General features: G+C 38.6%; 1 protein-coding gene across 1 annotated transcript in view; it reads left to right on the top strand.

The window, feature by feature from the left end:
• Sec61g (SEC61 translocon subunit gamma) overlaps positions 1-25,085 on the top strand; it is a 35,853-nt gene extending 10,768 nt beyond the window's left edge. The window contains exon 5 of the mRNA XM_052734792.1: positions 24,899-25,085. The gene's annotated coding sequence lies outside the window, so the exon portion shown is untranslated. The remainder of the gene's footprint in view (positions 1-24,898) is intronic.
• Positions 25,086-25,554: the final 469 nt, after the last annotated feature.

A 25,554-nucleotide genomic window follows, 5' to 3' on the forward strand; every position in this document is an offset into this window, starting at 1 on the left:
AACATGATTATTTAGGCCACTGGCCTATTACAGTATCAGAAATGAAATCTTCATCTTTTCTGGCCATAATCTAGTTTCAGAAAAGTACCAGACACTTAGTAACATGGTTTGGGTTCTCACACTGCTTAGCTTTGCTGGGCTTTTAGCTTTCTGTGCCTTCTCCCTGCTTCAGTGACAGTCCTTCATTGATGAAGAATATAACAGTCTATTTCAGACAAAGTGCACTTATCATGGTTTCTGGGCTGTGTGTAATGACGACTCTCCTTTAAGGATGACTCTTGCCTGCTTGGGCTGCATGCACAGAAGTGTCTTCCTCCTTTCTCTTCTGATAGTTTCACTGTCTTGGATCTTACATCAAAGGCTGAGGTTCCTGTAGAATTGAATTTTGTGTAGGATGAGAGAGGGATTCTTGTTTCATTCTTCAGCATTGTTCATACCAAGTTTTGTCAGAAACATTTGTAGAGGAATCTTTTTCCCCTCCGATACTTGTTTTTAGAATATTTGTCAGTAATTGAGAGGCTGTAACTTTAGGTTTCTTTCTGGGCTCTGTATTCTACTGCACTGGTCTATATGATTGTTTTTGTCTCATACCATGCTGGTTTTGGTACTAGGGCTCTGTAGTATATTGTAAAATCGACTATGATACCTCTTAGGTACCCCAAGGATTATTTTGGCTATTATTTTGGCTATTTGGGAGTATATTTTCATTTCTTTTATATTTCTGTGATAAAACACCATGACCAAGGCAATTTATAAAAGATAGAGTTTAATTGGTTGTATTGTTCCCGAGGTTAGAATTTATGATGGCAGAATGAAGGCATAACTGTAGGTGATGGGAGCAGTAGCTGGGAGCTCACATCTTACACATGGAGGAGGCAGAAAGCACACCTAAAGCTCAGCTGCTTTGACACACCTCCAACAAGGCCATACCTAATCTTTCCCAGATCGCTCTCACAAGTGAGGACCCAGTATTCATAGAGCCTGTGGAAGCCATTCTTCAAACCACCACATTCCACTCCCTACGCCCAGTAGGCTTGTGGCCATATCATCCATCATTCAAAATGCATTTACTCCAACATCAGAAGTTTCCCAGTCTTTCACAGTTTCAACATCAAAATTTAAAATCCAAAATTCAAGCTTCTTCTGGGACTCAAGGCAATCTTTTAATTGTAACCCCCTGTCAAATCAAAAAGCAAATTACATACTTCATATTACATATTGCAACATACTATAGAACAGACTACATATTACCATTCTAGAGGGAAAGATGGGGATGTAGTGCGGAAATACTGGACCCAATCAAGACTGAAACCTCGCAGTGCAAACTCCAAATCTTGTAGCTTCGTGTTTTATGTCAAAGGATACACATGGCTCTGCCCTTTCAGATTTACTTCCTGCAACATGGTGTGAGCTGGTTTCTCTGATGCAGTTCTCTTTGGCAGAGATCCCATGGCCCTTGCACCTCTAATGTCTTGGAATCTCCAATTCAATCCAGACATCATTTCCACAGCTTTATGGAGTAGTCTCTCAGGACCTCTTGTCCTTTCCGTTCCTTCATGGACCTTCACGCAGGGACTGCCTTGGCACACATTGCTTGGCTTCAGCAGCTTTCATGACTGAAGCCAGAACCATACCATACCATGTGGACAGTACTCTCAAGTTCTGCTTCCTGCTTGGGTTGAGTCTGACCCCACTGAATGACATTTGCAGCATTTTCTTTTTTTTTCTTCCTTTCCCTCCCTCCCTCCCTCCCTCCCTCCTTCCCTCCCTCCCTCCCCTTTTTTTTGGAGCAGAAAATTCTTAGGCTTTTTTCATTACAAATTGGAAGATTAACCGAGTGGAGTCTTCCCCTAATGGGTAAAACCCCCCCCCCCCCATTCTGCTTTTCTTTCTTACACAGTCAGCACAAACCCTGGCTCCAACACTAAATTTCCCAGTGTTCTTTTTCTCCTCAAACCGTGCATTTTGTATTTCTTTTTGCCCCACTTGTTCTTTATCACCGTAGATCCGCATAAGAGTGATTGCTAATAACTACAGGGCCAAGGCAATATTAGGTTTATAATCTCCAACAAAGAAATTAGTTCATTTCTTTTTAGTTTAGCTTCAGGCAAATTCTTAAAGAGCAGAAAGCACCTACATTCTTGGCCAGAATATCTCAAGAATGATTTCTAGCCTGGCTGCTAATCTTGCTCTCCTTTGAAACCCTTTGAGCTGGGCCTCCAGAGTCTGTCTGCATAGCTCTTATCACTACTGTCTACCAAGCTCCCATTAGGATGGAGGAGTAGGAGGCAGACAGCACATTGAGAATAACAAGTCTTGAAACCTCAAGCCCACTTTCAGCTACGAACCTCCTCCAACATGAGCACACCTAGTCCTTCCCAAACAGCTCTACCAACTGGGGACCAAGTATTTAAACATAGGACCTATGGGGCATGCTCATTTTATAGCATATTCTTACTTTCATTCTTCAGTGGTCCATTTATTTCAAGGTATTTTTTATTTATTTTGAAGCTTGAAAGGTTGGTTGTTTCCTTATTTCTTTTTCAGTATGCTTATTTTATATAGAAAAACTTAAATTTTTGTATTAATTTGGGTTCTTGCTCCTTTGTTGAAAATGTTTATTGGTTGTAAGAATTTTCTTGAAGAACCTGTAAGATCTTTCATATTTAAGATCATATCATCCAAAGATGGGTATAATCTAATGTCTTCCCTTCCTATTTTTTATCACTGTTGTTCTTACTGCTTTAGCTATGGTTTCAAGGACTTTATTCAAATGGACAGAATAGAGGGGAGTACCACTTCAGTCTCATTACATCTTGCATATTGGTTAAGTTGCTAATATCCTTTTGGTTTATTCTTTGTAAGTCAAATTTGAATTACTTATAAAACTTTTTCAGTGTATAGAAATACGGATTTAAAGTGTGTCCTGATGATCTGAGTTTCATTGAGAGCTGTTATGTCTCTAATTTTATTAATTTAGGTCTTTTCTTTTGATTAGCTAAGTGTTTTGTCAATTTTAATTTCTTTGCCAGTTTCTTTAATGATCCCTTTATCAATCTGTAAATGTGTTGTTTATATATATTCCTTAGGATTCAGAGTTCTCAACATCAATAGAGTCCTCCCACACATTTCCATCCCAAGTTGTAGGACCCCATTCTCTACTAATTAATGCCCTTACTTTAACTGCTGAGGCTGGGACTTAAATTTTCACAGTAATTCAGCTAGCCTCATAATGAGGTCTTCAGTTTGATTTTCCACAACTTGAACTCTTTCGCTACTAAAAAAGATTCTTTTCCAGGACACACTTGGAAACTTTTAGGCTGTACATACATACATCTGGGGCCAGTCAATTTTGTCACCTAGTACAGTGTTGTCTTTCATTGTATTCTAAGATGCTAGAAGTTGGTTAATTTTATCATGGTGCTCATTTTTTTCCTTTGTCAATTTTTCTAGAGATGTTAAGGAACATCCATCTGGCATCTGTTTCCTACAAATTGCCAAAGTTTTATGTACATCTTTATGTATATCTTTTGCAATTTGTCAGTCAGGATTATCAAATGCATTTGTCTCTTTAAATTTGTAAACTAATTCATACCAGGGACTTTCAGTACTCTCCAAGCTTCTAGAAGTTTCAGTAACTGGAGAGGCTTCAGTAACTGTCAGTGTTGACAAATTGGAAAGCCTATTACAAATACTGAAAGAAGTCACACTTATAGTTTTATCTGTTGCTCTAAAGACTACTTCCGGTGCCAACATCTGCATTAGTCAGGGTTTTCTGGAGGAACAGACCTGTTCATACAACTTTTCTTAATGAACTTCCATTTTTCATGTCTTCTTTTTCTTACTGTAGACCTAACTGAGCTGTTCCCATGCTGTAGCCTGAATGCTGTGCTGTCTTAACATGCCCTCTCCCGTGTAAGTTAGTGCATTACATATGTAGTACATAACTCAACCTCACTAGGTTTCTTAAGACACAGAGTATAGCTGGGTTCTTTACCAGAGTATAACCCAAAGTCACATACCCTAGTTCTTTATAGAAGTCTTTGTTGCCCTTTGAAGCCTCATTCACCTGTCTTCTGCTGTCTTTTTTTCTCAGTATTGGCTTCCAAGCTTCCACCAGAATGGGTCATTTAGCTCTGCTTGTAGTATTTTTACTATAAATATTTTTAAGTGTTTTCAGAACCCATGTTCTAAACTCTTCCATATTTGTCCTTAAAACCATTCCAAAAACCTCAGAACCATCTTAGTCAGGTTTGTTATAGACAACCCCATTGCTGGAAACAGTTTTTGCATTAGTTTGTGCTGGTAACACTTTTTGTATTAGATTGCAGTATTTCATAATTTAGTTACTTGTCTCATGTTAAAATACCTGAACAAAGCAATTTAAGGACTGCAGGATTATTTTGGCACACCATTCAAAGGTGCAGTCCACCATGGTGGTATGCTTGAGTCAGCCAGTTACATTGTGACTGCAGTCAGGAAGCAGAAAGTGTTGAATACTAGGGTTTAGCTCTCCCTCTTTATTCAGTCCATGGTTCCAGCCAGTGGAATGGTGATTATTTCATCCAGTTCTTGTTGGGATTTGTCACTGCAGGATTGGGGATATTTGGAGGTGCCGTGTTGCTTTGATTTTTCATGTTCCTTGTGTTTCTATGTTAGGAATCATGATCTTGAATTAGGTCATTTAATCACTTGTATTTCAGTTACTTTTTTTTTTTTTCCAGCATTGTGCTGGGACTGGTTTGTAGTAGGGATGAAGTATTTATTCTTTTCCACAGTACTGGGAGATTTGTTTATAGGGAAGGAATAATTCATCCCCTAAGCCTTTAGCCCACATGCTAAGGACACTGGACATGATCTGAAACACCACACTATTCTAAGATTGAATATTACCTACTGCAGAATCATCTATCGATTGGTCTGTTAAGAATAGTCCCTTCAAGTCTAGTAACTGTGCAGCTAAGGCTAACCTTTAACTCTGGATCCACCTCTCTCCACTGTCCACGTGCTTGCATTGCACATATAATAATCCTAGCATGCCTGGCGATGATAGGAGCTATAAAGACACGAGCTATGAGAAGACCGTGATCCTGAAACTGTGTTAAAGCCCCAAAAGGAGTATTATTACCCTTTCCTCACTCCCGCTTTCCTAAGTGTGGTGAGGAGGAAAGGAATCTCTATTGATAGGGCTTTAGGGTACATGCTACTTGAACAGCATTTGGGTGAAAGAAATATTTCAAGATAGATGGAAATGTTTAGATTGCTATGGCTTTCCCTAGATCCTAAAGGGCAAAATAGTGCAATTAATAGTTTAGGAATGGTGGAAATTGAATCTGAAAGGGAAAGAACCGCACATGGAGATTAGTGAGTAATGAATAATGAGGTATGATTAGGTAGTCTGGTTCTTCTGAAATAAATGGAGGAAACAGCAGTTTATTTATTACTTATCTTCTCAGATGGTAAGGCAGTGAGACCTGGAAGTAGGCAATGGGGGATGGGCATTCTAAAGAGCACGTGAGTTTTAGATACCCTTCAGTGTTACTCATGGAGCTTCTAAACTTTAACAGACAAATGAATCACTTATGGATCTAATTCAGGTATGAGGCTTGGGATTTTATGTTTCTATAGATCCCATAGGTTTCTAGGTGATTCTCTTGGTATTCTGATGAAAAGCTAGTGTTTCTGAGAACCTATTGATTATTATAAGGATGTTGTTACAAAGTATGTATAGGAAGACTTTTATGATAATTGTGTTTATCTGGCATGGATGAGGAAGGTTGCCTTGAGAAGCTGTATTTGTTAACCTTGTAAGGTTCATGAGCTTTCAAAATAATAGATACTAGAGGTATCCTAAGTATCTTCTCAAAGGACTTGTGTTTTCTTTATCAAGATTGAACCAATAACTATTTTTATACTCGATTACTTGAAAGTTTTTTAATCAGGACACACACTGCTTTTCAGAGAATTCATATTTAGTTAATAAAAAGAATTGCAGAAAATGTGGTCATGGAAATAGAAAGGACCATATTGGGGTGGGGGGCAGTGCTAAAGAGGCTGAAGAAATGATTCAGCTGTTCGTGGTGCTTGGTGCTCTTGAAGTGGAACAGTTTTGTTCACAGCACACATTTCCAGCAGCTCACAACCACTTGTAGGGGATGTGATGTGTCTTCTGGCCTCTGGGCAGCCACACTCATGCTCACATAGGCACATATACACAAAAAAATTATGATTAATACCCAACCAGGTAAAGACATAACAACAAAAAGAAAACTACAGACCAATATTCCCAATGACCACAGATGCAAAAATTCCTCAGTGAAATACTACAAATTGCATATATCAAAAAGATCATCGACCATGATCAAGTTTGCTTTATCCCAGAGATATACAGGGATGGTTCAACATATGTAAGTCAATAAATATAAACCATATAAGGGGACTTAAAGACAAAAAAAACAAAACAAAACACATGATCATTGCAATAAATGCAGAAAAAACCCTTTGACAAAATCCAACATGCCCTCATGATAAAAGTCCTGTCTATAGAGAAACCCTGTCTTGAAAAAACAAAACAAAACAAAACAGGCAAGCAAACAAAAAGTCCGAGAGAGACTGGTGCTGGAGGGAGCATACCTCACCATAATAAAGGCTCTGTGTGATGGACCCACATTATCCCTGAAGCACTACCATTAAACTCAGGAATGAAACAGGGCTGCCTACTATTCCCTTTCTTTTCAATATAGTGCTGGAAACACTAGCTGGAGCAATAAAGCAAGAGAAGGAAATTAGATACAGGAAAGGAAATCAAATTAATCCCTATTTGCAAATGATATGATATATATAAGTGATCCTGAAAATTCTGCCAGAAAAGCAGAAGCAACAGTTTCAGCAAAGTGGCAGGATACAAAAATCAACCTTAAAAATCAGTAGCTTTTTTAATACCCCAACAAGCTGAGGAAGCGGTCATAGACACACTCCCATTCATGAAAGCCTCAAAGAAAACAAAGGATCGAGGAATGAAGCTAACCAAAGAGGTGAAAGAATTCTATAGTGAAAGTCTTAACCCTGGAGAGATTGATTAAGGGTGACATCAGAAAAGGAACAGGCAGGAGGATCTCGTGAGTTCTAGGCCAGCTTGATCTAAAGAGTGAGTTCCAGGACACCCAGGACTACAGAGAAGTCCTGTGTCTAAAAACTACCAAAAAAAAAAAAGCCTTTATTCAGGGCAGTGGTGGTGCATGCCTTTAATCCCAGCACTTGGAAGGCAGAGACTGGTATATCTGAGTTTGAGACCAACCTGGTCTACAGAGAGAGTTCTAGGACAGCCAGGGCTACACAGAGAAACCCTATCTTGAAAAACTAAAGAAAGAAAAATGGAAAGACTTCCCATGCTTGTGGTTTGACAGAATCAATATTGTGAAAATGACCATTCTACCCAAAGCAATTTGCTGACCAATGCAATCCCAGTCAAAACCCCACAGCATTCTTTAAAGAAATGGGGGGGGGGGGGTTCCTAAAACTCATAAGGAACCACACAGATCCCAGAGAGCCAAAGCAATCTTGAGTAAAAAGAACAATGCTGGAGGGTTACCATTCTAGATTTGAAGGTATACTGCAGAGCTATAGTAGTATAAACAGTATGGTATTGGCACAAAAACTTAGACATGTAGACCAATGGAATTCAATAGAAGACCCTAACTACAGCCAGCTGATAGCTGACTGAGATCCCCAAAAATACACTAGCTGTAGGATAGTAACTCCAACAAATGCTGTTGTGAAAACTAGATGTCCACATGTGGAAGAGAGAATTTAGTCCCTGTATTTATTACCCTGCACAAGAGTTGACTCAAAATGTTTATCCATTGAGGTCTTATATTAGAACTCACTGTAAAGCATGAAATACTGAAACTTTTAAAAGCAAACAGGTGGTAGTACCCCAGAATATAGGTGTAGGAAAGAACTTTCTAAATAGGACTCCATTTGTCCAAAAATTGAGACCAATACTTGACAAGTGGAAGCACATGAAGCTAAAAATCTTCTGTACAGCAAAGAAAACAGAGTAGGAGTGAAACTTCTCCAGCCAAATACAGGACTCATGTCCAGACTAAAACCTCAAAGCACAGTCAAGAAAACAAGTGACCCAATTAAACAATGGGCTGTCGATTTGAAGAGTTCTCAAAAGAAGAAATAAAATGACTAAGAAATATCTCAAAAAGTCTTCATCATCTGTAGCAATTAGGGAAATGAAAATTAAAGCAACTTTGAATCTTACCCTAGTCAGGATGGCTAAGATTAAGGAAATACCTGACAACAAATGCTGATGAGGCTGTGGGGTAAGGGGAACCTTCATCCACTGTGGGTGGAATTGCAAACTGGTGCAGCCACTCTGGAAATTAGTGAAAAATTCTCAAAAAGCTCAAAACAAATCTACCATATAACCTACTGGTATCACTCATTGGTGTATGTCCAAAGGATTCAACATCCTACCTCAAAGGTAATTCCTCAACAGTATCCACAATACCTAGTAAGTGGAAACAACCTAACTGTCCTTCAATTGATGAATGGATGATGAAAAATAGATATGCACAACAGAAGCTGTAAAGAAAAATGAAATCATGAAATTTGCAGATAAGTGGATGTAATTAGAAAATACTATATTAAGCAAGACAACTCAAATCCAGAAAGACAAACATTCAATGTTCTCTCTCATCTGTGGTTCTTAGCTCCAAACCTTCAGATGTGAACATATTACTCGGAGTAGCAACAGAAACCAAGAAAGTACAGAGGAACCATCAGTGGGGAAGAGGCTCTGGAGAAAGGAAATAGCATGATACATATCGGGTATGGGAGTGGGGAAAATTGGGTAGTGGAGAAGGAACACTATAGAGAAAGAAAGAGGGAGGGAGGTGGGATAATAACACTAAGGATGTCTGAAATAGCCATAGGAAATCATTTGTATTTACCTAAAATGGGTTAAGGTTATTTCACATATATTGTGTGTGTGTGTGTGTGTGTGTGTGTGTGTGTATGTATGCATGTATATCATAAGTTAATGCTCTTGAGATGAAATCTCTCACAAAGAGCCATAGACTAACAAAATCCTAGTTCTAGACATGATAAAACTTTTGAGTTCTTGATCAGGGTAATTCAAGAGACTCCCTGAACAATGTAGTCTGTTATTACCACCTCCCAGAAGTTAAAGGTAAGTCCCTATTGCTGAGGACACCACACACTTTGGACATAGGACCAAGAGAACTCCAGCTGGATCTGACTTCAAAGCCTTTTTCCTAAGGATTAGCTTTTGTAGTACTGGAAGACATTATGCAAGCTGACAAAGGAGGAAAGCAATTAATAATCCTGCCCAGCTGACTCCTATAAACTATAACAATGACTGATAAAGCACTACATTTCTAAAGGTGCAGTAGCGGTACTTATATCTTGGTGGTAGCCAACAATTATCTAATTGGACTTAAGGCCTGCTTGATAGGAGAGAAATCATTCTGGTACAGTAAACCTAAGCAACTACCCATGGCTATTGAGGTTATAGATCCTAGAGGAGGACCTAATAGTGACATTTTCTTAAGCCAGTATAATTCCTAAATGAATCCTAAATACTTCTTAAGCACACAAAAGTGTAGCTCTTACTCCTCATTGAAGGAGCTTCTTTTTACAGCAAATGGCCATTACAGAAAGCTAAATTGCTCAAAATGCAGAGAACAAGTGATTGTGGCATGCTTAGCCCCAACTGATACATCTACAACAACCCCCACACCTAAGACTCAGGGAACTTCCATGAAAAGCGTGCAGAAAGATTTTAAGAGCCAGAGGACTGGGAAATTTGCAAGATTGTGTCTTCTGGATTTGACAGGGAAGCTACACCATGAAATCTCAACCTTATGGCTGTTTAAACAAGACTTGAACAGTGATTACAGTTCACGTGCTATTGTAGCTGGGGGAAATGTCAAGTGGCTGCATTCCTACCCGAGGAGCTACAGCAATTAAAAGACTGCTGAGGAAGAATTAAGTTTCTCTGGGGATAAGCCCCTTAAATGCTGCCCAGTACAGGCGGTCAGTCCTAAAAATATACATATACGAAACATTAAACCAATCCAGGAGATTTTATAACACACACACACACACAACACACACACCACCCACACAATTCAAGAATAAAGGGTCATATATTTGATATGGAATTGGAGGAAAGGGAGGTGATAAAATGATGTAATTTTATGTTAAATAAAAATACTATTTATTACAATGTCTACAACTTTAAACTTAATAAATTATAGCAAAAATGGTGCTGAATGGTGGAAGAAAATTGAACACATGACATAAAAATAGAAAGTAGACTCCTAGAAATGGAAGGGTACAAGAAGGTGAGTGGGATTGGAGAAAAAAGGATCAACAGAAATTATGTTTGAAAATGACATGAGACCTAATACTTTGTATGTTAATTTAAAGCTACAAATACCCTTAAAATTTCAGTATTTTTTAATTTATAAGACTGTGTCATAGATAACTTAGTGATAGATAGCAGGACAGTGTACATGGCATAGCCATGGAACTAGAAGGAGCATAGAGTGTAGGGCAGAGAGCCCAGAGCCAACCTTATCTGCACTTGGATTTTAGAAAGAATGGTTTGGTCCTGGAGGATTCCCGTGGGCACAGGAGAGCAGGAGATTGATTTGATGGGAACTGTTGGAGTGGAATGAGAACAAAGCATTTTGGGGTTGTGTCAGAAGGAGCTTAGCTGATACTGGGCTGTTTCATTGCAAGGATGATTTAGAGGACAAATAAACTAGTCTGGGAGAAAAGGCTTCATAGCTCTGCCTCACCCTGTGAGTCCTGCCAGCCCCCAACACCCTGTGGCAGGCATCTGCTTCTTTGTACTCTATCACTCTGCTGAGCCTCATATGATCTGCCCCACGAGGGCAATTTTTACCCCTTTGCAATGAATCAGGCCACTCATTAGCACTCCTTCACTGGGAACATTCGCCCCTGGTGGGGAAATAGGAAGGGGGCCATACAGGAGTTTGTAAAAGACTGAATATCTGTGAAAATGGAAGTTCCTCAATACTACTAGTTTTTTGTTATAAGCTGAAAACATTGGAATATATCTAATGCATGATTCATGGTAAGTACTCAGGTATTGCTTGGTGAATCTATGTAAACGATTACCAAATAATTCCTGTAAAAGCTCTTGCATATCAAAAAAGACAGTACAAAAAAATCTCAGTAAATTTCTAGACAGCCAATGTTGTAATGGAAGGTCACTCCTCCTAGGGTTGTATATAAAGGAAAGATGTCTTGTCTTAATCTTATTCTACAATTCATTCACATAAGTAGACTTGGTGTAATGTCAGAAAAATGTAAGAGGACAAATACATGATCAACATTTCCTACAGTGAAATAATTGTTTTAAATTTCCTATTGTCAAAGAAAGCAATATTACAATGACAATCACAGAGGTTATAATAGCCTAGTAGCTAATTGAAAGGAGAGAATACAGATGAAGACAATATTAAGATATGATCTATGATGCTTATGACCTTTAAAGAAAGTTGAATCTTTAGGAAGTGTCTAAAGTAATTAGATAGGTCTGAGCTAACAGCAGAGTCTGTAATTTCTTTTATTAATGGAAGGCCATATGAATTCTGTGTTCCTGGGAGAACTGGAACCTGAAATTTGGAAGCCCCTGTCTGAGATGTGTGGTGATAATTTGTTTGTGCTTTAACAAATGAAGCTTGCCTGAAGCTCAGAGGGTGGAGCTAGCCACTAGATAACCATAGAAGTCAGGCAGTGGTGGCACACACCTTTCATCCCAGCACTTAGGAGGTGGAGACAGGAAGTGATATAGCTGGGCAGAGAGAGGAATGTAAGGCAGGAGGAGACAGGAGCTCAGGCTCTTTCAGGTGGAGAATTCCTAGAGGTAAGAACTAGTGGCTGGCTGCTCTGCATCTCTGATCTTTCAGCTTTCACCCTGATATCTGACTCTGGGTTTTTGTTATTAAAACCAATTAGGATTTGTGCTACAGAGATGTATTTTTTTTTTCATGGTCAAGATAAGTCCTCCAGGAAGTCTCATTTTGCTACCTGACCTTAGGAAAAAATGGTGGCTTGCAATCAACCAACAAGGACTCATTTAGATAGTGGACCAAGTGGGAGCTTGGAGGGGAGCTTCTATATAAATCAGGCCCTCTTTTTGTCTTTTCCTAATGCACTTTCATTTTGTACCAAAGACAATTTTCCTATTTTAAAACACACACTCCATTTTTCTTAAGTTCTTTCTTACTGAATTTTTAAAATAATGTCTTAGTGTTTAAAGCTGCCAGCAAGGACTCAGAATGGGAAATGTTTTCCCCACAGAAGATAGACCTAGTTCAGCATCACACGGTTTTGCAGTCCTAACGACCTCACTAAGGACAGGGCATTGTCTGATCCAGAAACTTCATTTCCTTTGGCTTTTTTTTCTTGTCTCACTATAAAAGTTACTTTTTCTGGTAGAACTCTTTTTGACTAAAGAACTAAGTCATGTCCTACTCTGTGTATCACCCCAGAACTCTGTTTCTTTTCTCTATATCACACAATTTTGTAAAACGTTAAATTCAGTGATTCTTGTATGAACTTTTTCTCTCCCCTCTCTCATGGAAAGCCCTTGTCATGCTTCCTCAGATCCCTTTTGGAATCCCATGAGCCCTGTGTGGGAGGAGGCAGAGAAACAGGATCAATGGGAACCTTTGGGAAAGGATGTTGTCTTCAGTTTCTTCTCATTTTTATTCCTTCATCTGAGTTTATCTGAGGTTTCATTTTCCTCACAAGAGACATCTACACTTGAGGTGGACACAAGTGAATAACTGGTCCTTGGAGCTGAAGAACATTCAAGAACACAACACATGATTGGGTAATGCCATGAAAAGTGCATGATCTCTATAGATTTTGCCAACACCCTGACACATTAGCAATAAAGTCAAATGCTGTTCTTAATCCTAGAACACTTAATGATCAATATAATATAAAATAAAAGCACAGCACTCTCTAACAGTTTCCCATCTCAGCACCTGCCAGAGTTCAGACAACAGAATGATGGCTTGGGGCTTTCTTCGGTCTTACTGCTATAAATATTCTTATCATCTTCTGATAGCAGATTTTTAATGTTGTAAAATGTTTTAAAGAATCAGTGTGTGTGTGTGTGTGTGTGTGTGTGTGTGTGTGTGTGTGTGTGTGTGTGGTGTGTGTGTGTGTGTGTGTGTGTGTGTGTGTGTGTGTGTGTGTGTAGGGCATAATTATGTAAGCTGTGGCATTCATGTGGAGATGAGAGTTCTTCATGAAGTCAAGCTCTTCTTTCACCTTTACATGGGTTCTGGGAATCAAACTTGAACTGTCTTTCTCGTGTGGCAAGTACTCTTACCCACTGAGAAATCTTGGCAGCACATCATTAAAGTTTTCATGATAACTTTATTCCCCTACAACTCTAAATGTGAAGCTAAAATGTATTTTTGATTTAAAGTATGTATTCTTAAGTCAAGGCTAATAGCTGTTGGGAAGACACCCCTACCACACATCACAGACAGAAAGATTATGTCATTATAGTCAGGAATCAGAGAGGCAACACAGTTCATGTTGTTGAAAACCAGGCTGTCAACTCGAGCAGGGGAAGAATGCACTTCAGAGCACTTATCTAAAGACTGAGTGTTCACATAGAGGTCTATGGCTGTTAGTGATATTGCCAATAAAATATCAACGTATTGGTAGATCGGGCAACCTTTTTTTTTTTTATATATGATTTTACACACCATCTTGAAATAGAACATATGTAACAAATATAAATATAAAACAAAGTAGTGTGTGTGATCCCAGGAGAAAGTACAGACATCCTGGTGCTTGGAGTTCTGGAGGTCAGTCCACTCTCATTAAGACCATGTTGTTATTTAAGGAAACAGTCTCAGCACTAAGGCTCACTACAATTCTGTGAAGTCAGCTTCTCTGTGTTCTCACTGAGGAGTTGATTTTATTTATATGTAGGAATCCATCTTTCTATATTTTTGGCGTGGCAAACTTACATCAATCTATTTGAAAGTCCTCGTTCTGATCAAAAGAAAAGCACACACCTCCTCTTCTGTCACCACTTCATTGCTTCTTACTAGTTTCTTTCCTTATCCCAGTGTCTTAGTCCTGTCTCATAGCATTGCCAAAAGTCTCTGCCATATAAAATACATGCTGTGGGTATGGTGTGGGTTTTTAAAAGTCCCCCAGAGTCCTTCTGGCTCTCACAATCTTTCCACCCTTTCTTCCTCCATATTCCCTGAGCCTTCGGTGTAAGTGTTGTGTTATAGATGTATCTGAGTTGAAGCCGGGCACTCTACAGTCACTGTTGTCTGCATTTCGACCAGCTGTGACTTTCTGCAGTGGGCTGCGCTGCAATAAGAAGCTTCTTTGGTGGGGAGTGGGAGCTACACTTCTCTGTGGGCATAAGGAGAAATACGTAGAATTGTGTTAGGGATTATACGGGTTTGGGAAAGAGGGAGTAGTTTCTCCTCTAAGATCCATGACCTCACTGCTGCAAGGGTGATTCCTCTATGGATGACAGGGAGCCAAACCCATGAACTCTCAACAGCATGGCTGCTTAAACAAGACCTGAGCAATAACAATACTAATTTGTTAACATGGATGAGGGCATCATTATAGTGCCCCACCTTTCTCTGAAGTGCTACAGGCAATTAAAGACTACTGAGAGCAAGATAATTAGTCTGCCCCAGGGATGAACCCCTTAATTGGTTATACAATGCCAAATAGTCAGCTCTAAAAACATATAAATACAAGAAACGCTAAATGGCTATGGCAGACAGCATTGATATATTTATTTGCATATACATTATATGCATATATTATTTGCATGTATATATAATTTAAGAAAAAGAGACCATGAATGGGAGGAAAACATGAGAACAACATGAAAAGACTTTTAGGGAGGAGAAGAAGGGGGAATGATGTAATTGTATTTACTTAATTAAAAACTAATTTATTAATGTACCCCAAAGGCCTACATGCTAAAGGATTAGTTGCCAGCTGCTGTTGTTTGAATATGAAATTTTCCTCTCTTGGCTCCTGTGTTTGGACAGTTGCTCTTCAGTTGCTGGAATTGTTCTGAACAGTTTCTACGTCTAGAAGGTAGCAACCTTCCTGGAGGAAGTGGCTCACTGGTTGCAGGTTGTGAGGCTTTATAGTCCAGCCTCATTTCCTGTTTACTGTCTGATTCCTGACTACAGATGCCATGTGACTGCTGGCCTCCCACTCCTGTGGCCACACCTCTGCCATGATGGAATGTGACCCCTGAAGCTATAAGCCCAAACAAACCCCTTGTCTCTCTCTCTCTCTGTCTCTCTTTTTTTTTTTTTTTGGGTTTTCGAGACAGGGTTTCTCTGTAGCTTTGGAGCCTGTCCTGGACTAGCTCTGTAGACCAGGCTGGCCTCGAACTCACAGAGATCCTCCTGCCTCTGCCTCCCGAGTGCTGGGATTACAGGTGTGCGCCACCACCGCCCGGCTCCCTTGTCTCTTAAGTTGCTCTCCTCAGGGTGTTTTGTCACAGAAACAGAAAAAGTAACTACTATATTAGCCTGTGAGGAGCGCTAATACCTTTAAGAGCCGAAACCAAGAAACACACTGGGGGCATGCCCTGAGACAGGTATGAGACCTGCCCAGCCCCTTCATCTCTCTGCTTTCTGGCCACCATAAAATAAGCAGCTTTGCTTTTTTTCATGATTTCCAATGCCATCACAGTTCCCTAAACAAGAAGCCAAGCAACCAAAAATAGAAAACTTTGAAACCATAAGGCAAAATTAAGTTTTCTTTCTCTTTTGTTTATTATTTCAAATGTTTTGCTGCAATGGCAAGGGCTGACTGGCATATTGTGGTTCTAAGATTTGTATCTATGAGGAGAAAACTAAATCTTTAGCAAAAAGCATCATATTCATGCCTCTACACTGATATATTGAATTGGAATAATCATCTTTAGCCAACACTTTGTAAGTGTCTTTTGATATTCAAGATTTATGTTTACTTCTATTGACTAAATATAGTTTTAATTCAGAGAAAGATTAATTCTTTTTATGGCTTGATAAAAAGTATAGTTATTTTAGTTAATCAAGTTTCAGCTGTAAGAATTTCTTTTCTCTCTGTGTGTGTAAAAGTTCTTAATATGTATTATAATATGCATTGACAAAAGAAAGAAAAAGAAAGAGAAACTGTATAAAGCTTCATCATTATTACAGTTATTTGATATTATACAGACTATTTAAATCAGCAAAAAAGAGCTAATGCCCTATTGAACTGGTAATAAAAATTTTTACCTTGTTTCTGTCACCGGAAGAGCCAGGGAGATTTCATTTATATCATTTTATTATGCTTTGTCAAAGTACTTCAGTGGTTTTACATGTATCTTAAACTTGAAACCTGTATTTTCAGTTTCATACCTTCCTATCTGCAATGTGTGCACATGAAGACATTTTCTGTAGAGTTGAATTTATTTGCTATTTACTTAATAGCTGTCTTCACTTCCTGTGACCTTTACTTGATAGAAAGGAAAGCGCGCTCCAGTAGATTCTTTTGTCAATAGGATACAATTATCTATGTGATGATTTAATGAGAGAATAATAGCAGAAGAACTGTGTTGGAAGAACTATTTTAAGACCAGAGGACAGTTATTCAAAAAACATACAGAAGCAGAGATTTCGTTAACCTGTGCTTGGCAGTAAGCAGCGGCCATTCTTTCTTCTTATTTTATGCTTAGGCAATCATAAACATCAGTAATATGGATGATAAATATACTTTATTTCTGTAGAATCAAATAAAGAATGTTATGCTTGGAGAAACTCTCAGTTCCTTGTGTTTTAGAAACTTTGCAGATAGTAGACACTGATCATAGAACCAGGCCACACTTTATGTCCAGCTCCTCCCAGCTTGTTCTCTTTCATAAAGCCTGACACATCTTTCAGAAAATCCCGTTGGAATACATAGAAATAGCTTTAATGCTTTGATCTGGACATTCATAAAATGAAAGTTACTGGGCTGTAATGGGAAATGTGTTCCTTTATGTTTATAATAAAATGGGCTAACAGTTTAAAATTTGCTCCTCTCTCTCTACAATTTACAGTCAGAATTTGTGAAATGTCAAAAGCATGGCAAGTTACAATCTTCATGGTGATTATTGCTGAAGCATGCATTTGGCATCAATTCTGGAGGGGTGCCATTTGCTTTATTTTTTAAATGCCAGAACTAAAGACCCATGGGTAAGGAACTGAATTCATTCCAGTGTGAATACAAAGGTTAGTTTCCACAGTCAGAAATCTATAGGATACTTTCTTCTATGTAAGAAATTTCTGTTGGGTTAATGTAAAGCATACACACACACACACACACACACACACACACACACACACACACACACACACACACATATATATATGCTTATCTATTTCATTTAAAGACAAATCACCTTAAATTCAGCATCAATTTCCAGAAACTAATTGACAATATCAAGTGATTAATTATACAGCTTTAATCCAAGAAGAGCCCAGTCCCCAAATATGCATCCATAATCTGAAAAAGTTAAGACATTAAAATTGCTTAACCTTTTAGTTGTAGTTATGCCAGTTGAGAGAAAAAAATCACCCGTTTTAGAATTCTAGTGTAATTTAGGATACGTGCTCCTCTGTAATATCATTCAGGGGCACAGAAAGTTATTGGTCATTAACTAAGCACCAATTATTATACAACAGTCACAAGGCTGGTGTCATAAACAGCAGCAACTCATTATTTCATGCAGATCCATGGGTTGTCCTGGCCTCAGCTGGTGATTTCCCTGAAGCTCTTGAGGTCACTTATCCACATGAAAACTCAGCTGACCTCTTACTACCGGCTTTCTCTCGTGGGATCTCATTTATTTACTGTGCTCCTGATACACAGATGACAGAGCACCAGGAGAATAAAATGAAATTACAATTATTTTAGCGAATAGGCTGTGAAATCCCAGAACACAGCTTTCAGTATTTTCTACTGTAAAGTGACCCACAAGGCCAGCTCATAGTCAAGGAAAAGAGAAAAAGATTTTGTCTCTTGATGGGATGGAAAACACGATTTACAGAAAGAGAAAAAACTGATAGTTGCTTTTACTAAATACTGTATGATATTCTTCAGTGATGATATTTATTAGTGAACGTTTTGGATAAAAGGTCACTATATTAACAAAGTTCTTTGTAGTAGGCTGACAGGCACAGAGCACTGGAACCCCAACAACATGGTGGATAAAACAGATAATGTGCAAAAAATACAGAGTAAATATGGATAAAACTTGTACAAATAGCTAGGAAATTTCAAAGAGCATGAAGAAGAAGCTAATTTAGAGAATCCTAAGTATGCAGAATGATGTTTATAAAGATACGAGCTGTTAGAGCCTCACTCTGCAGTACGCACACGGAAGTAAAGATGGAAGTTTGATACATAGTTCCGTCTGTCATACTGTATATCCGACATTTCCAGAAAAGCAATTAGGAAGTTTATCTGTGTGAAAAAGCTCAAACAGCTCTTTGTCATTGAGTCAATAAAGTGTGAGGTGGATAGGCCACAGGTGAAAATTAATTTCCCAAATGGTTGTATCTGCAAAGTCCTCAGGTAGAAATGCACACAAAAATGTATAAAAGACATAGATTGTCCACAGTGAAAGATTGTTCCAAACAAGCATGAATTCACATAAAAAGTTAGACACTGTAGCTGGTAATACCTAAAGTCACTCCTCAACATTTCCAGGGATTCCTTTTAGGAACTCGGCATTAAAGAAACATGTCTCTTAACACTGGGTGGAGAGTCTCAATGAGTACTTATCTGGATCTGGTTTGTTTATGGGCATATCTGTAGGAGATTGGCTTATTATTTGACGTAGGAAGACCCAGCCATTGTGGGCAACACCATTCCCTGGGCAGGGAGTTCGGAACAGTATAACAGAAGAGAAAGCTAGCTGAAAGGAAGCAAGCAAAGATGCTTTTATTCTCTCTTTGTTACTGACTGTTAAGGTGATATGACAAAATCCTCCTGGTGTTTCTGCTTTGACGTCCCCAGAATGAGAGACTGTAACTTGAAATTGCAAGCCCTTCATTTCCCTAAGATACTTTTTTGTTGCAGTATTTTATCACAGCATTGGAAATGAAATGAAAACATCACCATGAAAAGAAGAATGATTGAAAGCCAAAATGAATGCCAGATAATGGAAACTGAACTACAAGTGACTCAGATGTTAAACTTACCAAATAAAAACTAAGAACAGTGGCTGTTCATTTATTTATTTATTTTTGTTATGGAGTGATGGACACTTTACTATACTTAAAACTGGAACTCTAGACAGAAGTGGGAGGGAACTCTACCATAAGAAGTGGAAATATGACTTGACCAACATAAAAATGAGCCTCCATGGCATGCTGACTATGTGGAAGAGACAAGAGACACCATGCTCTGCAGCATATAGGTGCTATACTTAGAACAAAAGTAAACTTACTGGTGTGGTCTACCATGATTCCACTATGAGCTACATTCAAGAAGAGCATTGTGCTCACAATAGTGGTTTATCATTAGCCAAAGGATTTTCTTAAACTCAATTGAACATTGAGCCTCATAGACTAATACAGACTACACTGGGAGCCTAACTTAGGGAAATATAGCATAAGCACTATGCCATAATATTAGCGCCGAATTGTTAATAAAGGTGTTCCTCTTCTATAGCATTCCGTCAAATGGTCCATAATGTCATCTGGAAAACTTTTTTGGCCCTGGGTAACAATTTAAGTATGACTTGTTATTCTTGTTGGTTGAGTTGTTCTGTAGCCCTAATGATGCACAGGAGCTTCTATCCCTTCTAACATCTGTGCAGGCTGTGCTTGTAGGATGTTAGCCAAGGGGATACCGAGTTACAAGTCACCATATTCAAGAAATCCCAAACAGGTATTTCTCTACATCTATACTTCTCTCAGTTAAGATGCATTTTTACATCGAAAAATTACCTTTTTACTACTTTTTTTTCCAGAAAGTTCTTGATATTGTGACATAGTTGGCGTGTTTCCACGTATCCAGACCTAACAATATCACCACATGTCAGTTTCTTGTGCAGAGAGGAGAAAGGGTTTCCTTTGGACATGCTGCCTTGTATTAACAGGGATTCTAGTCCAACCACTTACTGTTCCTGGATCATAATAGGGAAGGAATGTTGACTGAAAACTGGAATATAAAAGAAAAGTGCCTAAACTTAATATGGTCAGTAAAACTTAATGGGTGCAATGTGTCCAAGCTGTAGCAACAAATGTGAACTAAGATAATAACCTGGGGCTGGAAAAAGGCAGTGTTGTTAGGAGTGATTTCTTCCCTTCCAGAAGACAATAGCTTAGTTCTCAGTGCCCATGCTTTGTGGCTCATAATCACCTGTACCTCCCATAAGCCCCAGCATATATGACACCTTCTTCTAGCCTCCTCAGATACTGGCATACACAGCACACACACACACACACACACACACACACACACACACACACACACACACACACAAGCTTTCTTGTCTAGCTTCTCTGAAATGCTAGCTAAGAGGATGTTCATGGTATTATTCTAAATCATAAAAGTTAGAGGTATTCTATTTACAAAGTAACTCACACAACACATTTGTGTTTATACAGGGGAAGGGTCACTCTTAGTAGATACAAAAGTTAAGACATTAGTAAGTTGCTTTTACTTTGTTTATAACAGCACTTATTCATTCCTGTATTGTTAGAACATTTATTTATTTATTCATTCAGTGTGTGTGTGTGTGTGTGTGTGTGTGTGCGTGTGTGTGTGCGCGCGCACGCGCGCGCATGTGTTCTCTTTATGATGAGCCTTAATCACAAAGTGAATACTAATATTTACAAAATGACAAAAACCCTATGTTTACTACTATCTGGCAAAGACTTCCTATATATACTCTTACAAAGCAGATCTGGGACTCAAGCATGCATACACTAAAGGTCAGATCACAAACACTGTTTGCAGAAGGTCATCTGATGGGGCCAGCAGGGATCTGGTTGAAAGCTACTAGAGGATGTACATTTTTCTATTATAGCTCAAGCCCATTTGTGTAGTATAAGCCAGCATTTGGACAGATGGCTAAACAACATGGAATAATATTTGCAGAATTGAAGTAATTAGGTCATAGTTTTGTAAATACAATTTTACATAACCAATATACCACTAAAAAGATTTCATAGCATATCAAATATGCTTTAAGTTATACTACCTTAGTTATTACATTCTTATTTTATAACCAAAATCCTGTATTTATGACTATTTCTCAGAATGGTGTTATCATTCCTATCACTTTGAACAGCATTCCTATCATACTGTTAGAGAAAAACTTCTCATATCTAGATATTTTTATGTTAATCTGAGTTTTTATAGCATCATTGTGGAAACAAAGATAGATTCTTAAAATCTGTTATTAACTTTCAATTATTGCTTATTAGGTAATGTTCCATTTTCTCTGCTCTGGTTGATAAATAATCTGCCTTCCTGCTTGCTCAGTGTAATTATATTCCTGTTGTGTGTGTTCTAGCAGTACATAATTAGTATTCCATATATTATATTCCCAGGAGAACACTCTTGGCATGCTGCCTCTTCTTGGAACTCAAGAAAGTCTCCCTGCACAACAGGCCTCTCAGCCAGTAAAGTTCTAGCTGTTACTGATTGTTGTTTGCCAAGGTGACTTGCAGAGGCAGTAGTTCTTTTATTTTCAGTTTTTTTATTCTTCTCTCATACAATACATCCCTATGACAGCCTCCCCTTCTTTTGTTTTTCCAAGCACCACCCCCCACACATACTCACATCCTCTCTCTCCCAGATCCACTGCTTCTCCCTTTCCCTTCAGAAAAGAACAGGCCTCCCAGGAATATGAACTGAACATGGCCTAACAAGATGCAATAGGCATAAACCCTCACCTCAAGGCTGCACAAGCCAACCCAGTGGGAGGAAAAGAGTCCCAAGAGCAGGCAAAAGAGGCATAGACACCCTGCTCCCACTGTTAGGATTCCTACAAAAACCCACAGCTAACCAACCAGAAGGTATAGAGAGAGGACTTAGCACAGGCCTGTGCAGGCTCTGTGGTTGTTGCTTCAGTCTCTGTGAGTCTCTGTGAGCCCCTATGAGCAGAGGTTAGTTGATTCTGTGGTTCCTGTTCTCCTGGTGTCCTTGAACCCTCTGTCTCCTACAACCCTTCCTCCCTCTCTTCTGCAGAGTTCCCAGAGCTCTGCCTAATGCTTGGTTGTGAGTCTCTGGATCTGCTCCCATCAGTTGCTGGATGAAGATTCTCTGATGATGATTTGGTAGGCACCAATCTATGAACATAGGAGAATATCATCAGGAATCATTTCATTGAGGGCTTTTTTTGTTGTTGTTGTTAGTCATATCTTGGCTTTGTCCTAGGTCTCTGAGTTCCTGGCCCTCCAGGTGATTGTGAGGGGTATTGAAGCAGTAGTTCCTAAATGTGATGCCATTGGAAAGTCTTTTGTTTGGTTAGATAGTAGTGATGGTGATGATCATGATGGTGTAGTGTATGTGAGGGGAACAGAATGGGTCAGACTGAGATTACTATTGAATTTGTTTTTCAACTAGAGTGTTATAAATCATAAAGCATGGACTATAGAAGGAATATATTCATATTGGAATTTTGGTTTTACTACTTATTACCTATTTGATTTTGGAGAAATTATGCTATCTCTGTGAACCCCTGTATCATGGCAAGTTTGTCAATTTTTAATTACCAGATTTATAAAATGTATTTGTGAAATACAGTGTGACATTTTGATTTACATACACATTGTATAATGATCAGATTAAGGTAATTAGCATATCAATTGCCTTAAACATTTATCATATCTTTGTGATGAAAACATTCAAAATCCTTTCTTCTTGGTACTTTGAAAAATACTTAAAATGATAACAAATACCAATGGAAAATTAATAAACAGAGAGAAGGAGAAAAAAGACTCAGAATTCCCATTCCTAAGAGATAAACACTAAAGCTTAGTATAAATATTTCTAATACCTACACCCAAACATATGGGTTTTAAAGTTAGAATAAAGTATCTATATATTTTATGTATATATGTTTACTTTGCTAAATCATAAGTACTTTAATTCAATTACATATTTACCAGTTGTACCTTAAGAATGTAGCATAATTGACTTCACAAGTTAGCTGCTGTTTCATACACATGTACACACATGTATAACTTAAGACTTGCTTATTGAAAAAGAAATGTTTCTCTGAATTGTCTCTTCCATATTTATGTGTGTAACTGTCATAATGAATAGAATATATGAAATTTCTGGTATTGCCTGTTGACCCTTTAAAATAGGGTACACCTCTCAGGTACAATGATGCTTCTTGGCTGCTGTTGTCTGCTTTTTCATAGACCCTTAGCAAAGTCACACTTATTTTCTTTTGTTTTTCTGCACTTTTATTTTTTATTTTGTACATTTCATGGTTGTGGCTCTTGGAAATGAATTAATTTATTCTCTCTCTCTCTCTCTCTCTCTCTCTCTCTCTCTCTCTGTGTGTGTGTGTGTGTGTTCTCTTGGGATTCATTCAACAGTTTGCTTGCTTGCCTTTTTTTTCTTTTTAATATTTGCTATTATTGGGGCTGGAGAGATGGCTCAGCAGTTAAGAGCACTGACTGCTCTTCCAGAGGTCCTGAGTTCCACCACTACATGGTAGCTCACAACCACTTGTAATGAGATCTGGTGCCATCTTCTGGCCTGTAAGGACACATGCAGACAGAATACTGTATACATAATGAATAAATAAACCTTAAAAAATATTTGCTATTCTTTAGAAGGTTTTTTTTTTTTTTTGGAGAGGTGACTGAAGTTTCAGCTAACTCACTTTTACTGTTGGCAATTATGTGTGATTAATAATTTTTGGAAGTTATGTGACCTCGAGTTTTCATGTCTCTTACATTACCATCCTAGGATATATGTATCTTGGCTAATTTGCAACTAGTTTGTGATAGAGTTGAGGTATGTAGTTCATAAGAAATATCCTTTGTCTAAGAGCTTAGTTCTTGTACATACTCTATATTTCTCCTATTATGATTAACTGCGAAAGCAGCTACAACTTCTGGATGGTCGTATATGCAGATGCACTGTTCAATTAATGGTTTTCTCTTTGACTTCAATAGCCATTTGAGGATAAATAAGTAAGGACAATATGGTGTATGATGGGATTTTAATTACTAATATTAGGGATGGGAGGCAAATATTGTAGGTGAGTGTAGTGACTGGTGTTAGATCACCTTTTAAAAAGATCAAATGTGATCCTATCCTCCTGGGAGATGATTGTTTGGATACTATTTAGGGCCACAGACTTCAGAGATTGTTGATGCCATTGAAGGTTATAGTTATGAGCTATACCAAGTAAGAGATAAGGAAAGCAGAAAGAATAAGAGAGGTAGGAATGAGAGGGAATGTATGTATGTTTGGTGTGGGACGGAAAAGAGAGACTATCCAAGTGTATACTTGGTGGCAAAGGGTACAGAACAATACTAAAAGCTAATGTAGCAATATGCAAACAAAAGTGAAACCATTGTGAGAAACATATTCAGTAGTAGAGATTTAAAAATAGGCAAGACCCCTTGTGGTGCTTTGAATAAGAATGACCTCCAAAGGCTCATGTATTTGAATGCTTAGTCATTAGAGAGGAGCACTACTCGAGAGAGACCAGGAGGTGTGGCCTTGCTAGAATAGGTGTGGTCTTTCTAGAGGAAGTTTGTCACTGGTGGCCTGTTGGGTTTCAAAAGCCCAAGCCAATTCCAGTGTCTTTCGCTTCCTGCAGATCTGGATTTAGAATTCTCAGCTATTTCTCCAGCAACATGCCTTCCTACATGCTGCCATGTTCCTGCCATGAGGACAATGGACTAAACCTCTGAAACTACAAGCAAGTCCAATAAATGCTTTCCTTTATAAGAGTTGCTGTGATCATAATGTCTCTTCACAGCAATAGAACACTGACTAAGACACTCTTCTCTACCTATCTCGCTTCCTTTGGTACCTGCTGCTAACCTCAGCCCTGCTTTTTACCTGGGACACTGTAGCTACCACACCCATGCCACAGATCCAGCTGGACTACCTGTACTTTATGTCCCCTCTCTTTCATTCCAGTTACCCACAACATATCCAACATCTAGTCCTTGCCTCCATATTCTGTGTCCAGGTCCAGTCTGGTGAATTCCCTGAATCCTAGTTGACTCTCACCATCTCTAATTCCCAGAACAAGCCAGGGACTTATATCCTAGCCTGGGTAGAATGACCTGTACCAAGCTATAACCCTACCCTGCGTATTCCTTCCCAATCTCAGACCTGTTCCTGTTGGCACAACCTATGTACTAGTACAGTCTGTTGATATTCCCACCCCTGCTGACCCTAGCCTGCCTGAACAATATTTAACTGTAACACGAATTGCTAAATGGCCTTATTAATAAAAAAAAAACC

Source organism: Peromyscus californicus, unplaced genomic scaffold (assembly GCF_007827085.1).
Source record: "Peromyscus californicus insignis strain IS unplaced genomic scaffold, ASM782708v3 Scaffold_13__1_contigs__length_99412109, whole genome shotgun sequence".
NCBI lineage: Eukaryota > Metazoa > Chordata > Mammalia > Rodentia > Cricetidae > Peromyscus > Peromyscus californicus.